The sequence below is a fragment of the Rattus norvegicus genome, chromosome 17, assembly GCF_036323735.1.
Source record: "Rattus norvegicus strain BN/NHsdMcwi chromosome 17, GRCr8, whole genome shotgun sequence".
Lineage (NCBI taxonomy): Eukaryota > Metazoa > Chordata > Mammalia > Rodentia > Muridae > Rattus > Rattus norvegicus.
Window position 1 is genome coordinate 60,897,971 of NC_086035.1, and position 18,277 is coordinate 60,916,247.

At 42.2% G+C, this 18,277-nt stretch overlaps 1 non-coding gene and 1 pseudogene across 1 annotated transcript; one reads left to right on the forward strand and one right to left on the reverse strand.

The window, feature by feature from the left end:
• The window catches only part of Rpl11-ps8 (ribosomal protein L11, pseudogene 8), a 54,222-nt pseudogene that overhangs the window by 25,600 nt on the left and 10,345 nt on the right, over window positions 1–18,277 (reverse strand).
• Window positions 13,686–13,820, forward strand: LOC120097995 (small nucleolar RNA SNORA17). Its single transcript, XR_005495947.1, has one exon. It is a non-coding gene; the product is annotated as a small nucleolar RNA SNORA17 (small nucleolar RNA).

An 18,277-nucleotide genomic window follows, 5' to 3' on the forward strand; every position in this document is an offset into this window, starting at 1 on the left:
TAGCGGCCAAGAATAGACGTTGCTTATTCTTTCTTAAGTATTCAGTGCCAAGATGCCCACCAGCTCTGAATTGTGACTGGCGTGCTTTGTCTTAATTTTTACTAATAATTAATCGTGAATAAGCCCAACAAAAGCCATAAAGGCTGGTGGAATTTCTGGAAGGACTTCCCCAGGTGACACTGAGGGATGGTATACAGGTTATTCAGAGGACAGGGTTCATTTCTGCACTTCCTGGTTCTTGCTGAGACAGATTGACTTTAAAATCGATAGTCACCACAGGAAACCACGACAACACTTCTTCTAAGACTTCATTCATTCCGTATGTCTTATAATAGTGTGTAATCACAGAAAGACTGGAGGCATCTATGTAGCTAAAGGTGCAATGGGGATACTATTGAGTGTTTCCTGCACTACCTGGCTCTGTATCTGTACAAAGACCAAGCACAGTAGACTGTGTTGCATACTCTCAGCATATGTGAAAGAACTCAGTGTCCAGAGGTGAAGTGAATGAGTGTCACTTGGTGGTGAGATGGTGAGAAGCTCCATGACAGGCTTCAAATGAGCAGTTTAGGCCTAAGACCTGGGCCTAAGAACTATGCCTAAGAACTGGGCAAGTCCAAGTAAGCCTAAGCAAGTCAATTACTATAGAAAAAAAAGGGCTGACTGTGGGTGGGGCAGCAGAGGGGAGACAGATTCTTCAGCAACAGTTCCAACCACCACCTCCCTCCCAACCCCCAGTAATGGTTCTGGAATGCCTAGAGATAAAGACATATCCCACCTATCCCAGAATTCCCCTGATGTAATTTAAATCAGGCCTGTAAGCTCACTTGGTAGTTTCTCTATTTTGATAATAGGAGACCCTAGCATGCTGAACTTCTGCAAAATAAAACACTCTTTGAATTTACATACTATTTGAGTCTGAGGTCTCATTTTCCAGTGAATCATGGACTCTGACATTTGGTTGATCAGGTATTCTCAGACTGGGCCACCTGTCAGGCTATGAACTCCTCAGGACCCAATCAAGGAGCCACTCCAGGTACCAGAATCAGGGGTCAAAGGCCAGGGGCTAATTCGGGAATAGATTATACAGAAATAAAACGAGGAACATATGGAAACAAGTATTTGCTAGTTTTATAGATACCTTTTCAAGATGTAGAAGGCAACTGCCAATGTAGTGGCAAAGAAGTTTCTGGAAGTTATCATGTCCAAGTATGGTTTGCCTACCCTGTTTAGATCTGAAAATGAACCAACATTCATCTCTCAGGTAACTCGATTTCTAGCACAGGTTCTGGGGATCAATTGGAAATTACATTGTGCATACAGACCCCAGAGTTTAGGTCAAGTAGAGAGGATACATCAGATCCTGAAGGAGGCCTTGACCAAATTAACCCCTGAAACTGGCAGTGACTGGGTGTCTCTCCTACCTTATGCCTTAAAGTATAGAGCTAGGAACACCCCCTATACTTTAGATCTCCCCTATTTTGAGATCCTATATAGGAACCCCCTTTCCATGCTGCCTAACCTCCAGTCTGATATCTTACCTGAATATGACCAACATAAGTTTTTAAAATCATTAGAAGGCCTCCTCTATACAATCCAGAAGCAATGCTGGCTTGCCATCTGCCAAGTTTATAAGTCTGCTCTTCCCCCTAACCACCATTGCTTTGAACCAGGTGACAAGTCTGGATTGAGAGACATAACCACAAGACTCTGGAACCTCTCTGGAAAGGGCCTCACACTGATCCTGATCACACCTATGGCTCTTAAGGTAGATGGGATCAGGTCATGGATACATCACTCCCACACTAAGCTTCCCAGGGAAGAAGATCCAGCAATTGAGGTCCCAGTGGAGGAGACCTCCGGGTGAACAGCCAAAGGAATGATGGAAGGTGACCCTGTACCCTGGGGATCAGTTGACTCCAGTGCTCCTGATCCTGCTTGTTTTGCTGCTTGTGCTTTGCTGCATCAGTCACAAGCCCTCTAATTGTCTGCATACCCCCAGGGGGCAATGTGACAACCTTGTCAGCAAGTTCACAGTTACAGGTTCTTAACTCCTCTCTCCCCTGACTTAACACAGAACTGTTGGTTCCCGGAACTCTGCATTGGAAATAAAGTCCTCCCAGCCTATTCCCACCTCTGCAACCTCATAGCCCCTACTCTTGCAGGCTACTTACTGCCCCTAGAAACTGCTTGGTGGATTTGTCCCTCAGGGCTTACTCCATGCATTAATGGTCTGGTTGTAAATATAACTGAGAATTTTTCTGTTCTAGTACAGCTTGTGCCCACAGGAACTTATTACTCTGGGGAGGATGTCTTCAACCATTTAGCACCTCCAAACGATTGGATTAAAAGGTTGGCCATTTCTGCTGTGTTACTAGGTTCTCCCCTTGGCATAGGGCTATTTAGAGCTTCTAGTGTAGGGGTCTCATCCCTAATGCTCCAAGATAAAAATTGCAAGGCCCTATGAATAGTGATAGATGCAGATATATAGGAGATGAAAAAGTCCATTATAGCACTATGATTCCCTATCCTCCCTGGGAGAAGTAGTCTTATAGAACAGAAGAGACCTAGACTTGCTGTTCCTCCAGCAAGGAAGACTCTGTGAAGCCTTAGATATGGCCTTAGATAAGGAATTCATGGCCTTAGTCAGAAAGAGATTTAAAGACAGATCCTACTGATGCTAATTTTGACTTGTGGTCTCTGCATAATCAATGCTTTAGTTAGCTTTGTTAAGGAACAAATATTTATTAAACATCTCAAGGATTCAAGATGGCCCAAAAACGAAGGGAGAAATGAGAAGGCTAGGCTGACTCCACGACAGGCTTCAAATCGGCAGTTAGGAGACTAGGCCTAAGAACTGGGCAAGTCTAGGCAAGCCTAGGCAAGTCAGTTTATTAGGGGAAAAAAAAGGGATCCCTCAGCAACAGTTTCCATCATGCCCCAGCAATGGTTCTGGAATGCCTAAAGATGGAGTAAGACAAAGCCCACCTATCCCAGAATTCTCCTAATGGGCTTTAAATCAGGCCTGCAAGCTCACTTGTCTGTCTCTCTATCTTGGTAATGGAATACCCCAGCATGCTGGACTTGTGCAGAATAAAACACACTTTCAGTTTACACACTAATTGAGTCTGGGATATCATTCTTTGGCAAGTCATGGATGCTTACAGTGGTTGCATTGACACCCACAGACCTATTCTTGATGGTATACTTTCTAATAAGTCTGCTGAACAAGTCATATTTAGAACCATCTGTGAGAACTTCACCTTTAGATGCTGCCTGGGGAAATGCTGAACTTGTCACTCTTCAGGAAGAACAGGAGTGAAATCTGCATGATATCAAAATGTGCATCTGTGAAGTCAGGGGGAAAAACAGGTACTTCTGTGTCAACAACAATACAGGGACACCCATGTCCCAAACCTTTGTTTACTAAATGCAGATCTGCTCAGTGGGTTTCTAACTTCTGGCTACAACTGTCTGTACTTAGTGGACTACAGACTTCCGCCTTCATGCCCCATGCTGTTAGCAGTTCTGATAGAGATTTTCACTTTTCAAGCATTAAATTGTGTTAATCTGTGAAATAATAGAATGTGCTAAGTGGCACACAGCATGCTGTTTTCACATAATTCATTTAAATGCTTCATGTCGTTGACAAATATTAATGGAACACTTATGTTCCCCATTACAGTTTTCTCCAGTTTTTATAAACTTGGGACTGTAGCTTCCTTGGAAGGGTTTTCAGGACCCATTTTTTTTCAGGAGCAGTTGGCAACGAAGAAACACTATAACAAAAGTACCAAATGCTTCTGAAAATAATAATAAGCTACCAGGCATAGTGGCACATGCCTTTTAAAAATATTTGTTTTTATTTATTTATTTGATATTTTTAGTTCCATTGCAAATGGTATTTCCTTTCCTGGTTTCTCCTCCACAAACCCCCTATCCCATGTACTCCCCCTTTTTCTATGAGGGTATTCCCCCTCCCCAACATCCTAACCCTCCCAACCTCCCTGCTCTGACATTCCCCTACATTGGGGAGGTCAAGCCTTGGCAAAACCAAGGGCTTCTCCCATTGGTGCCCAACAAGGCCATCTTATGCTATATATGCAACTGGAACCATGGGTCTGTCCATGTGTACTCTTTGGGTAGTGCTTTAGTCCCTGGGAGCTCTGGTTGGTTGGTATTGTTGTTCTTATGGGGTTGCAAACCCTTTCAGCTCCTTCAATCCTTTCCCCAACTCCTCCAATGGGGACCCCATTCTCAGTTCGATGGTTTGGTGCTAGCTTTCGCCTCTGTATTTGCCATGCTCTGGCAGAGCCTCTCAGGAGACAGCTATATAAGGCTCCTGTCAGTATGCACTTCTTGGCATCTGCAATATATTGTTTGAATTTGGTGGCTGTATGTATATGGGCTGGATCCCCAGGAGGGGCAGGCTCTGACTGACCATTCCTTCTGTCTCTGCTCCAAACTTTGTCTCCATGTCTCCTCCTATGAATGTTTTTGTTCCCCCTTTGACAAAGGGACTGAAGCATCCACACTTTGGTCATCCTTCTTCTTGAGCTTCATGTGGTCTGTCGATTGTATCTTGGGTAATTCGAGCTTTTGGGCTAATATACACTGATCAATGAATCCATACCAAGTGTGTTTTATTGTGATGAGGTTACCTCAGTCAGGATGATACTTTCTAGTTTCAGCCATTTGCTTATGAATTTCAGGAAATCATTGTTTTTGATAGCTGAGTAATACTCCATTGTGTAGATGTACCATATTTTCTATATGCATTCCTCTGTTGAAGGGCATCTGGATTGTTTCCAGCTTATGGCTATTACAAATAAGGTCATTATGAACATAGTGAAGCATGTGTCCTTGTTGTATGTTGGAGCATCATTTAGGTATACGCCCAGGAATGGTATAACTGGGTCTTCAGGTAGTACAACATCCTACTTTCTGAGTAACCTCCAGACTGATTTCCAGAGTTGTTATAACAGCTGGCACTCCCACCAACTGTGGAGGAGTGTTCCTCTTTCTCTACATCCTCGCCAGCATCTGTTGTCACCTGAATTTTTTGTATTCGCCATTCTTACTGGTGTGAGGCAGAATCTCAGGGTTGTTTTGATTTGCATTTTCCTGATAACTAAGCTGTTGAACATTTCTTTAGGTACTTCTCAGACATTTGATATTCCTTAGCTGATAATTCTTTATTTAGCTCTTTACCCCATTTTTAGTACGGTTATTTGACTCTCTGTTGTCTAACTTCTTAAGTTCTTTATATGTATATTGGATATTATATATAAACCTCTACCAGATGTAAGATTGGTAAAGATCTTTTCCCAATCTGTTGATTGCCATTTTGTCCTAATGACAGTAACCTTTGATTACAGAAACTTGGCAATTTTATGAGGTTCCATTTGTCGATTCTTGGTATTAGAGTATAAGCCACTGGCATTCTATTCAAGAAATTTTTCCAGTGCCCATGTATTTGAGGATCTTCCACACTTTTTCTTCTATTAGTTTGAATATATCTGGTTTTATGTGAAGGTCCTTGATCCACTTGTATTTGAACTTTATGCAAGGAGATAAGAATGAATCAATATGCATGCTTCTACATGCTGACCTCCAATTGAACCAGCCATTTGTTGAAAATGCTACCTTTTTTCTGTTGGATGGTTTTAGCTACTTGGTCAAAGATCAAGTGACCATAGGTGTATGAGTTCATTTCTGGGTCTTCAATTCAATTCCATTGATCTATCTGCCTGTCTCTGTACCAATACTGTACAGTTTTTATGACTATTGCTCTGTAATACTGCTTGCAGTCAGGAATGGTGATTCACCCAGAAGGTCTTTTATTGTTGAGGATAGTTTTCACTGTCCTGGATTTTTTTGTTATTCCAAATGAATTTGCAAATTACTCTTTCTCCCCTATTAAGAATTGAGTTGGAATTTTGATGGGAATTGCATCGACTCTGTAGATTGCTTTTGGAAAAATGGCCATTTTTACTATATTAATCCTGCCAATCCATGAGCATGGGACATCTTTCCATCTTCTGAGATCTTCAATTTATGTTTCTTCAGAGACTTGAAGTTCTTGTCACTGATCTTGTAACTGATCTTCCCTTTGCTTGGTTAGAGTCAAACCAAGGTATTTTATGTTATTTGTGACTATTGCTAAGGGTGTCATTTTCATAATTTCTTTCTCAGCCGGTTTACCCTTTGAGTAGAGGAAAACTACTTATTTGTTTGTGTTAATTTTATACCCAGCCACTTTACTGAAGTTGTTTTCAGGCTTAATAGTTCTCTGGTGGAACTTTTTGGGTCACTTAAGTATACTATCTTATTGTCCCCACCAGCAGGGACCCAGTTATTCAGGGTCCCGAAGGGGCGCTACCCTTGGGCCTAAATGGGGGGCGAGAGAAGAAGGAGACCAAGCAAGATTCTGTTGTCAAGGTCTCGTTTATTGGAGTGAACGTTACAACTTTTAAGGCTTTCAGGTAGGGGGAGTGTCCTTTGTGAAACACAGAGGAGGGGGAGATGAAGATATAGACAGTGATAGCTGGAGGCAAAGAGGTCAGGCGGTAGACGATGATGAGGTCAGGTGATAGAGACACCAGGTGTTGACTCAGGAGATAACTGGTATCTGCTCGAGCTGAGGCATCCCTTGAATGTTATCTTCCTGTGCCGTAAATTCATGGGAGAGGTCTCTGTCCAACAATCTTAAGACTTATGGCAGTCATCTTAGGGGTGAATATCTGTGGCCAAACAGCCCAGAGTCACCTAGTCACTTTGAGCCATGCAGTCAAAAAGCGGCTAGGCCCAAATCCAATATGGCTCTGTACATCTTATCACCTGTGAATAGTGATATTTTCACTTCTTGGTTTCTTTTTGTTTCCTTTGACCTCCTTTTGTTGTCTGATTGCTTTGGCTATGACTTCGAGTACTATATTGAATAAGTATGGAGAGAGTGGGTAGCCTTGTCTAGACCCTGATGTTAGTGGGATTGCTTCCAGTTTCTCTCCATTTAGTTTGATGTTGGCTACTGGTTTGCTGTATATTGCTTTTAGGTCTTGAATTCCTGATCTTTCCAAGACTTTTAACATGAAGGAGTGTTGAATTTTATCTAATGTTTTCTCATCATGTAATGAGATGATCATGTTTTTTTTTTAAATTGAAATTTTTTTATTTGCATTTCAAATGTTATTCCCTATCCTGCTTTCCCGGACATAATCCCCCTATACCCTCCTGCTTCCCTTCTTCTATAAGGGTGTTCCCCTTCCCATCCACCCTCACTTCCAACACCCCCTCCACATTCTTCTATACTGGGGGTCCAACCTTGGCAGAACCAAGGGCTTCTCCTTCTATTGGTGCCCAACAAGGCCATCCTCTGCTACATATGCATTTGGAGCCATGAGTCAGTCCATGTATAATCTTTGGGTAGTCTTTTAGTTCCTGGGAGCTCTGGTTGTCGTTGTTGTTTTTATGGGATTGCAAGCCCTTTGGCTCTTTCAATCCTTCCTCTAATTTGTTCAACGGGGGTCCCATTCTCAGTTCAGTGGTTTGCTGCCAGCATTCGGCTCTGTATTTGACATGCTCTGGCTGTATCTCTCAGGAGACGTCTATATCCAGTTCCTGTCAGCATGCACTTCTTAGCTTCATCAATCTTATCTAGTTTTGGTGGCTGTATATATATGGGCCACATGTAAGGCAGGCTCTGAATGGCCATTCCTTCAGTCTCTGCTCCAAACTTTGCCTCCATATCCCCTCCTATGAATAATTTTGATAATTTTTTTGATAACTTTTGGTTGAAAGTTGATTTTATTTGATATTAGAATGGCTACTCCAACTTGTTTCCTGGGACTATTTGGTTGGAAGAATTTTTTTCAGCCTTTTTCTCTGAGGTAGTGTCTGTCTTTGTCACTGAGGTGCATTTCCTGTATGCAGCAAAATGCTTGATCCTCTTTATGTATCCAGTATGCTCCTCTATTTCTTTTTATTGGGGAATTCAGTCTATTGATATTAAGAGATATTAAGGAATAGTGATTGTTTTTCCTGTTAATTGTTTTTTAGATGTGGAATTATGTTTGTGTGACTCTCTTCTTTTGGGTTTGCTGCATGGAGATTATTTTCTTGCTTTCTCTAGGGTGTCATTTTCCTCCTTGTGTTGGAGTTTTCCATCTATTATCCTTTGAAGGTTTGGATTTGTGGAAAGATATTTTATAAATTTGGTTTTGTCATGGAATATCTTGGTTTCTCCATCTATGTTAACTGAGAGTTTTGCTGGATATAGTAACCTGGGCTGGCATTTGTGTTCTCTTAGGGTCCATATTACAACTGCCCAGGATCTTCCAGCTTTCATAGTCTCTGGTGAGAAATCTAGTGTAATTCTGATAGGTCTGCCTTTATATGTTACTTGACCTTTTTCCCTTACTGCTTTTAATATTCTTTGTTTTGTGCATTTGGCATTTTGACTTTTATGTGATGGGAGGAATTTCTTTTCTGGTCCAACTATTTGGAATTCTGTAGGCTTCTTATATGTTTATGGGCATCTATTTCTTTAGGTTAGGAAGTTTTCTTCTATAATTTTGTTGTAGATCTTTACTGGCCCTTTAAGTTGGGAGTCTTCACTCTCTTCTATACCTATTATCCTTTGGTTTGATCTTTTCATTGTGCCCTGGATATCCTGGTATGTTTTAGGCTTGGAGCTTTTTGAATTTACATTTTCTTTGGTGGTTGTGTCAATGTTTTCTATGGTACCTTCTGACCCTGAGATTCTTTCTTCTATTTCTTGTATTTTGTTGGTAATGCTTGTGTTTATGACTCCCGATCTGTTTTCTAGGTTTTATATCTCCAGAGTTTTCTTCTTTGTGATTTCTTTATTGTTTCTATTTCTATTTTTAGATCCTGGATGGTTTTGTTCAATTCTTTCACCTATTTGGTTGTTTTTTCCTGTAACTCTTTAAGGGATTTTTGTGTTTCTTCTTTAAGGACTTCTACTTGTTTATCTGTATTTTCCTGTATTTCTTTGGGGGAAATACTCTCAAAATATGACTTAAAATAATTTCAGCAACTTCATTGTTTCAGTATCTACTGCCATGGTTTTTCCTCTTTCAGTATTATCTTTCCAAAATGGTCATTGAGAATTTTCCTAAACAAAATGAAGAATGAATATTTTCTGGGGTAAGTCAATGTTACAAGATCTTGAAAGACGCCCGGAGCAGGGAGACCCTCACTCAAGCCTCGGCATGACATGACCCCCGACCCCCAAAACTCACATAAGACCATCCTTACTGTAATTTACATGAGGTTTATTGATAGGAACCAGTGCACTGGGGTCGAGACTCATATCCACACAGAGGCAGTAGAGTTCGACCACCAGTAGGTAAGAGAAGGGGAATTTAAAGGAAGAAACCACAACCCAAGGGGGTAGGGAGGGCGTCATTAGAAAACATTGAGAATACCAGTGAAAATTCACAAGAAGAAGCTTCCTGTTTCTCAAAATTGTTTAACTTTATGGTCCGTCAGTTCCTGGGAGAAGCTTCCTCCTTCTCAAGATTGTTCTTTAAGATTTTAATCTAACTTTATGGTCAGCTAGTTCCTGGGAGAGAGTTGTCGAACTGGTTGGTGTAATCGCAGTTCCAGGGCTCAACTAGTTTCTTTCTTTCTGCTCTAAACTTTTGTCTAGGGGGGCAACCTTTAAACTTCTACCTTTCAATCTGAGTATTAGTTACTTCCTCTCCAGACACTCTGTCAATCAGTCCGAGTTCACAGAAGTGGCAAGAAACTGCAGAATACCACCAGAAGTTTTTTGGTGTGTTTCTCTCTATGGAGTCCTGACATATGGAGCTCAACTATGCAGTGTAAGGGAGACCAATACATGTGTGTTGTTAGCAAAGGATCCTTTAACACATGTCCTTTCACATACTTGCTTTAGTAGAACATTTTTTTGAAAGACCCTCAGAGAGAATCTTCCTTCGGGAAGGAGATCCCCAAGCCCAATGACCAGGCCGAGACCACCAGATGCAATCAGCAAGAGGGTTTATTGTCCAGATACACAGGTACCTGCGGGCGTCTCAGTCAGCTCGGAAGGACTGGCACACCCAGCAAGACCAGGGACGGGTTTTTATAGGTTTCTGGGGAGCAGAAGCAGGCATACAGAAGCAGATGCATGGTTACAGGGACTTGATTGGTGTTTTAGCTCTGAGTCTGTGAATCTTAAGACTTACTTTTTACTTTTATAGTTGTGGACTTTAAGATCATATAATTTTCCTTTTAAGGGGGGGTCTTTCATTGTCACCTGTGTCTGCTTCAGCCAAACATTCCTTCATGAATCTGCCTTAGCCTTTCACTTATCTCCACTTCAGGAAACACTTCTTCACATGTTTGCCCCTGCAAAACACCATCCAACACAACTGACTTTCAAAAGAATCCTATAGTTTCCATTTCACCCACATGCCATAAAGCCAAAGCTTTTATGCAGCCTAGGGTTTCACTCTGACAATGATCTTTTCTATGACCATTTTCTTGGGACTATGTTACAGTAGAAAAGATCAAGGTCAAAAGAATAAATAGAATCCCTGGCTTTGGTGGAGACATCATACTACAGTTGTGCTGGGTCAATTGGTTAAATGACTATCCCTAGGAATGTGGGCTCCCCTTCAGCCGTGATAAAGGCACAGTTGGAAGAGATAGTCCTTTAATGAGATACTGAACTTCTTCTTCCCAGGACATAGGCCCTGAACACACACACACACACACACACACACACACACACACACACACACACACACACACATACACCCCACACCCAGTACTGCAGTTTCTAGACCACATGTAGTCCTAACTCAGCTGGTTTTCTGAATTATTCAGGAGAGTGAAACCTTTCTTTTTTTCCTTCCTGACTCCTTAAAAAGCATATTTTCTTAATTAGTTTGGACTTCCCCCCCCAGCATTTTGGACTTCCTTATTCTTTCTCTAAAACCTGCCTCCAGGCCATGTGGCTTCCTGTTCACCATGTGTCTGACCTCCAGTTTAAATGGCATGCCCTCTTTATTTCTCTCCTCCTTTATCTACCTTGGGCATCTGTGTTTTATAGCTTGTGACCTGAGGTCTTTCTTTTAAACTCTAACTAGTTCTTGCATTTTCATTCTTCAATATCTTATTAATAAGGTCAAGAATTCCAAAGTGAATCCAACATTCCCTGTATCAGTTATATTAACTTGCTACGCTACCACAAGTAAAACGTTTTTTGCTCCAGTATTTGTTGCTAGTTCAGAGCTCTATCCCAGTACCTCTTGTGGACTCTCTTCTTTTTAGCTACACAATCTTAGAGGAACACAGACAATTGCTATTAGTGATCACTTGGCATTTAATAATAAAATAGATATCTAAGGACTGTCTCATGGTGAGAATGGGTAAAATTTAGAAGTTGGCATGACCTATAAATACAGCCAGACATACTGATAAACTTTCTTATCTAGAGAAAAGACAACACTGAAGAAGAGTTAGTCATTATGGGAAATATGGAAATATGAAAGTATTTCTTCATCACAGTCTTAAAGTTTTGCAATCATGGGTTAAATGAAAATAAATTATTCTCCCTGACTCAACAAAGATGAACCTTCACATGCCTTGGCTACATCAGCACAGATATGGAGAGGAGCTAAGAATAATGAGTGTATAGGGTGTGAAACCACCCTGTCGTAGGAGAAGCTGTTTTCTTCCTCAAATTGAAACTGCTCCTTGTCGAGTTAGATGGGAAGGAACAGAGTGTCTAGATATAGATGATCCTTGTTTATCTAGAACTTTGATTTGCAAGTGACATCCTCCAGTTTTAACTTTTCATTAAGCCGTGGCTAGAAATGCTCGTATATGATGTGCCTTGGTAAGTACTTTTGAAAAAATTAGATCTAACCAGTAAAGTGAAATCAGTATATACTCAAATTAAGGTAGGCATGATTTGAAATGAACTCTTTTATTTGCTTTTTTTCTGAAAAGTATTGTTTTGAAAATCTACTGAGTTCTTGTGTTGAGACACACCGGGCATTTAAGAACTGGGTATGTAAAAAAAAATCCAGAGGGCTTATATGAAAATATCCTTGCATCTAATTTTTCAAATAATCCCATCCTTTATATTTCCCCCATTTTAATTAATAATTTCATCTTAAAAATGACCTTGTTTTGTTCCTACTCATCATTAAGAGCTCCTTAACTGCTAGCCAAAATAAAACATCAATTTTACAGAAAATTTAAAGAATCTAAAACAGAAAAAGGACATTACAGTTTAAAGCATACCTTGCTGAAACAAGTAGGAAGCGAGTGCATAGTATTGCACTATAAAGCATTTGATAACTGAATGGCCAGAAAACTGAGTGGCTTCTTGTGTCCACACCAGCAGCTGCCCCCGCCAGCGGGGACCCAGTTATTTGTGGGGGTCAAGGGGGACCCACACCTGCAGGAGAACGGGCAAGAAAGAGGAGCAAGACCAAGCAGTGTCCTTGTCAAGGTCTGTTTATTGAGAGGAATGTACAGCATTTAAAGCTCTGAAGCAGGAATTGAAGCAGGAACTGAAGCTTAGGGCGGGGGGGGGGGGCTGTACTGGAAAGTGCCCAAGGACATAAGGTGAATCTCTAAACCGCAAGATATTCTCCTTAGACAAGGAGGCAACAGTCTTCCGGGGACATGTTCTTTCTTTGAAAAGGTCAAGCCCTTCTCAGGAATCTGACTAGTCCGGCAGTCCAGTCCCTGACAAGCAGCAATTTTTGTTTTGTGTTCTCTAAAGAGAAAGACTCAGATGGAACCATAGGACATAATGCAGTCAGAATTTAATGAGAGCAGGCAAGAAAGCAAGAAGCCACTCTTTACATAGAAAATATTTACTTCATTTTATGTGTATGAGAGTTTTGCCTGCAAGAATATCTGTGCACCACATGTGTCCCTGGATCCCAAGGGAGCCAGAAGAGGATGTTAGGTGCCCTGGAACTGGAGTTATAGGGAGTTGTGATTTGCCATGAGTATCAGGAATTGAACCTTCTCTCTAGCACAAGAACCTAAGCCCCACCTCAGGGTCGACACTCCTTGGAAAGGGCCATGCGTTTCATAGGAGACCATTTTACATAGAATTCAACCTAATTAGATATGTAAGATGCAAGGGTATACACACACACACACTCACACACACGCACACACATATACACACACACACGCACACACACACACACCCACCTACACACACATGCACACACACACACGCACACACACACATATACACACACACGCACACACACACACACACACACGCACACACATATACACACACACACGCACACACACACACAAATACACGCACAAATACATGTACACACACATGCACACACACACACACCCACACACACACACACATACACACACACACACACGCACGCACACACACACACAAATACACACACACATACAAATACATGTACATAAGTATGAATATTTAAGAACCCCTAAACTTGGAAAGGTTATTGGAGTAAGGACAATAATACTCTGCAATATTTTCCTAGGAAAAACTTCCTGAAATTATTAAATCTGAGTTAGTTTCTGTGGACCACTGTCATCACTGTCTCTTATGTGCTTTTGTGGGACCTTAGGCTGTCCCATCTGGAATCAACCACTGCCATTATCTTTACGTTTAAAAAGTGTACTAACTACCTCCTGCCCCAAGGGGCAGTGCACGTGTGTCTGCTGAGTCACATGAACTGTGCATCAGTAGGTGGCAGAGAGAACAGAGGTTGTTTATGTTCGGTGTTCTGACCTGTGAACACATGAGTGGTTAGTTGCCTAATATTCCCTGAAAATGACCACTGTTCATCAGTGCACAGGCCAAATGGTCTTCAGAGCATGGAATGAACACAAACCCTATTTGGGATTGAGACCCAAACAGATGATAGGGGGCCACTCAGGAAGGCAAAGAGTGAACCCAGGATAACCACCAGACAGGTGGCATGGGGCTAGCCTGGATAAGGAGCTAGTCTGAGATCACCACCAATCCAGCGCCACTGCACAGGCCTGCGAGAACAGAGATGGTCCAAGTTATTTAATCTTGTGTGGTGCCAGAATGCACCAATGGGTCATAGCACTCCTGAGATCACTCCTGGGACAACCCCAGGCTCCACTAAAATGAACAAGTAACTGGTAGAGAAATGGAGGAGAAAAAGAAACAAAAGAATGTGGGCACCACAAAGAGAGGCAGAACTGGAGACTCTAGGTGAGGCACAAACTTATTCGAGTAGCTGGTGATGCCACCTGGGACCATAGTGTGGTCCTGGACTATGCTGTTACCAGGGGTCACATGCCAGTCCACAGCCATGCAGTAGCAGGGATCTGTTATCACCGAAGATCAGGCAGATATCCCTGGTCTGGCCAGCTGCCTGGGGACATGTTGATGTCTGAGGGTTGTGTGGAATTGGCTTTACCCCTCACAACTGGGCATTGTGGGAGGGCTAGCTGTGAGGGCTTGAGAGCAGGAGAACTGAATCCACCCCTAGTGGGCTGCAGTGGTAGGGAGGGCAGGCCAGCACATTGAAGAAGTTCTGGTGAGCTGCCCCCAAGGAAATGGGAGGAAAGGGTTAGTCAGGCTGTTTTTCTCCCATGGGATGATTTACTTCCCTCCCTTCTTTCCCCTTACCACCTGAGGCAGGTAGAAACCTGGCCCTGGGGTCATGACAGCAAAAGAGCTGTCCCTGTCCCTCACTAGCTGAAACACTTGGAAGAATGGGCCCTACTCCTCATATGGGTAGAGCAGTAGAGCTGACCCTGGCGGCAGGGGTACAGTCAAGCTGGCCCTGACACTTGTCTGATGTGGTGACATAGGCAAGGGTGAGATGGACCCCCTTCCTCATCCCTTGCCACCTGAGGCAGGCAGGAGAGCTGACCCCAGGTCATTGTAGCAAGAAAGCTGCGTAGCAAGTGCACCTACTTGCTGGCACTTGGAGAGCAGGCTCTGCCTGACAGGACAGTAGAGCTGATCCTGGAGTTAGGGGCTGCATGTTAGCCACCCTGGGGGCAGGAGAGCAGTAGAACTGGCAGGCTGACCATCTCGGATACCTCTCAGGCTCAGATCTGGGGATTTGAACTGGCCCACCCCAACACCTTGCCCATCAAGAACTGCCAGAATGCATGAAAGGGCTGGTCCTTCAGAATCAAAATGACACGGGGCAACAAAAGGATATCTAAGATGAGATCCAGGGGGTTCCAGTATCAATAGAGTAGCAGAACTTAAAGGCCATCAAGTCATCGAAATGAACATTTGCAAGCAAAGGAGTATGTGTACTGTGGAACACACTATGACGCACTAAAACTTTCACAATGACATTTTTTCTCTGTTGGGGTGGCGATTGTAAGGGTGGAGGATGGCCAGGAGGGTGGGGGAGATGAGTGGGATTGAGGTACATGATGTGAAATTCACACACATACACACACACACACACACACACACACACACTCTAACATTTTTTAGTTACTGATTATTTGGTATGTGAGTGTGTGTGTGTGTGTGTGTGTGTGTGTCTAAGCACATGTGGAACAATCAGGGTAAACTTTAGGTATCAGTTGTTTTCAATTACATGAGTCTAGGAAACTGAACTTGAGTCGTTGGGTTAGGAGGCTTGGCAGCAAGTAACATAACCAACCGAGCTATTTTACTCGCCCCAGTATCTTTTTGTCCTGACCAACAGTTGTTTCACAGTCTTCAGCTGATTCATTATTGCTCTTTATATCCTTTCTTTGGGGACCTGATGCCTTCTTAGAGCTAAGTAACCTTCTCTCCTGTCTTAAGTACTTTATCACTGTGAACAATGAAACAATATTCTTTATTTGTATGTAGTATGCATATGTGTAGATTTTAGTGTCTGCCTCCTCCCCCAAATATGTGTGTGTGTGTGTGTGTGTGTGTGTGTGTGTGTGTGTGTGAGAGAGAGAGAGAGAGAGAGAGAGAGAGAGAGAGGAGGGAGAGAGAGACAGAGGGAGGGAGAGACAGAAGGAGGGAGGGAGGGAGGGAGGGAGAGAGAGAGAGAGAGAGAGAGAGAGAGAGAGAGAGAGAGAGAGAGAGAGCGAACACATGTGTAAGAGGTCATCAGGTGTCTTCCTCTACTTTGTTCCACCCTACTCCCTTGAGATAGGGTCTCTTACTGAACTGGAGGTTTGCAGGTTTTCACATAATGCAGCAGACCATGAACTCCAATGATCCTCTTTTCTCCCTGCTACCCAATGCAGAGGTCATAGGCTCACGTGTTATGCCTCATTGTTGAGGCAGGAAATCAAATTCTCATACTTACTCAGCAAGCACTCTTTCCAATTGAGTCATCTCCCCAGCCCCTAATGGTATTTTTAAAAGAAAATTTTGTATAGAAAACAGAAAAATAGATGGTCACATCTATTTACCTTTTCATGTACACTCACATACACACATGTCATGTGTACAGGCAGACACACATATATGTCTAAAGCCATATTTCAGTTAGAGCACTACAAGTGGAAAGAACTTGGGAGTTGCAAAGCAATGGAATCCCTGTCTTCTCTATTTATTTATTTCTCAGCCTGTGTAGAAAAATGCCTATGTATACTTCAAAAGTTCCTTTGTGGTTAGTAGATTGATTCAAGTGTGTGCTAGTCACCTGCTTGGATTTGCCTCCATTGTGCAAATCATGCAAAGAACTGGCATGTCGGTCTCATGGAGTTTCCTGTGACCAGTGTCTTTTGGTCACAATGCAGTGCATGAATAGAAGCCAGCTGATAAAATAGCTTCTGATCTCACAGCTCTCACCCAATACGGAACTCCGAAAGAGACTGCCAAGTGTTCCATTAGCCGACCCAAAACAAGCCACAGCCTTGTCATTTTATACCCAATCAGTTCAGAGAAAATAGCCCCCGCCCCCACTTTTTACTGCCCAGACAGAAGGAAGGCTTCTTAAATGTTTAAAAGTCTAATGTCAGTTTAAAGCTCAACATATGTAACGAGACACGGCCTGAGAAGTAACAAGACACTGCCTGATAATGATGACATTTTAGTTCCACATTCCCACTTTTAAGTTTCCTCATAACAGATTAATTTTGTATATAAAATGCTCATTTACTCTCTAAAAATTATCTAATGTCTATTTTTTCTCTTATACATACATTCCAAATTGAATTCCATACGAAATGCCAACTCTGAGCCTCATTTCTTTCCTTAGCAAGCAAATATCTCAACCTTGCCATTTTTTTGCCAAGTCCCAGTCTTGGAACATTCGCGCTTAAAAACAAATAGAAAAGATAAACTTGTTCAAATTCTCAGAATGTGGGGCTAGGATCTCAGCAGAGACTTCCATCCGAAACCAGCCAACGTCTCAGGCTGTTGAGAAATGACCACAGGGCCCAATTAGCTGCTGTACAATACGGTTTTCCTGACGCTTTGTCAATAATTTATAAAATGGAGAGGGCAGGAGGGGTCGCTGCCACTGAGGAGAAGTTAAAATTAAAATGTGTCTTACATATTATGCTTTGGAAAACAAGAGGACTATTTTCTCCAGGAGATATTTTTCTGATAAAATAGATGAGTTATGCATTGTCAATTGCCAGCAACTATGCGGCTGCCATCTGCTTTTGGATACCATTTTTCATATCCATCTTGGATTTCAAGTGCCTGCTAGGTGAAGTAAATATAGTCTTTCAATTCTTTTTGAGGGGATCCATTTCTTCACATGCCTATAAGTCCCCGATTCCCATCATCTCAGTTCCTGAAAGAGAATTGAGACACTCCACTCTTTTTGATTCAGTCAGTCATGTAGATGCTCAACATAATTTACCCTGCACCCCTGAGTGTCTGGCTGTAGACTGTGTATTATCACCAAGATGGGGATGGGAATTCTTTATTCTGTGACCTATGTAATATATCCTAAGTGTGGGGTTGCTATCCCTAAGGCTCACATTACAATTTGCTCTGAAACTGTGATAGTATGATAAATATAATGTGAGGCTCGAATTCAGTAAATTCATAAGAGGCAGCACTCAAAATGGTCTGTACAGAAAGCCTGATAACAACCAGGCCTGATGATAAGATGTATCCACTTTTATTTTTGTGGGTTTGGGTTTAAGACTATTATGTCATGAGAACTTAGGGCCTTGAAAATCCAAATGGACAAATGACAGAGATTGATAAAATGCAAGAATGAGGACTACAGAGCAGACATAAAAGAGGACATGGTTCATGTCCAACAGACCTGCCATTTGCTCTTCCTCAAGAATGAGTAGCGCGCTTTCACCTAAA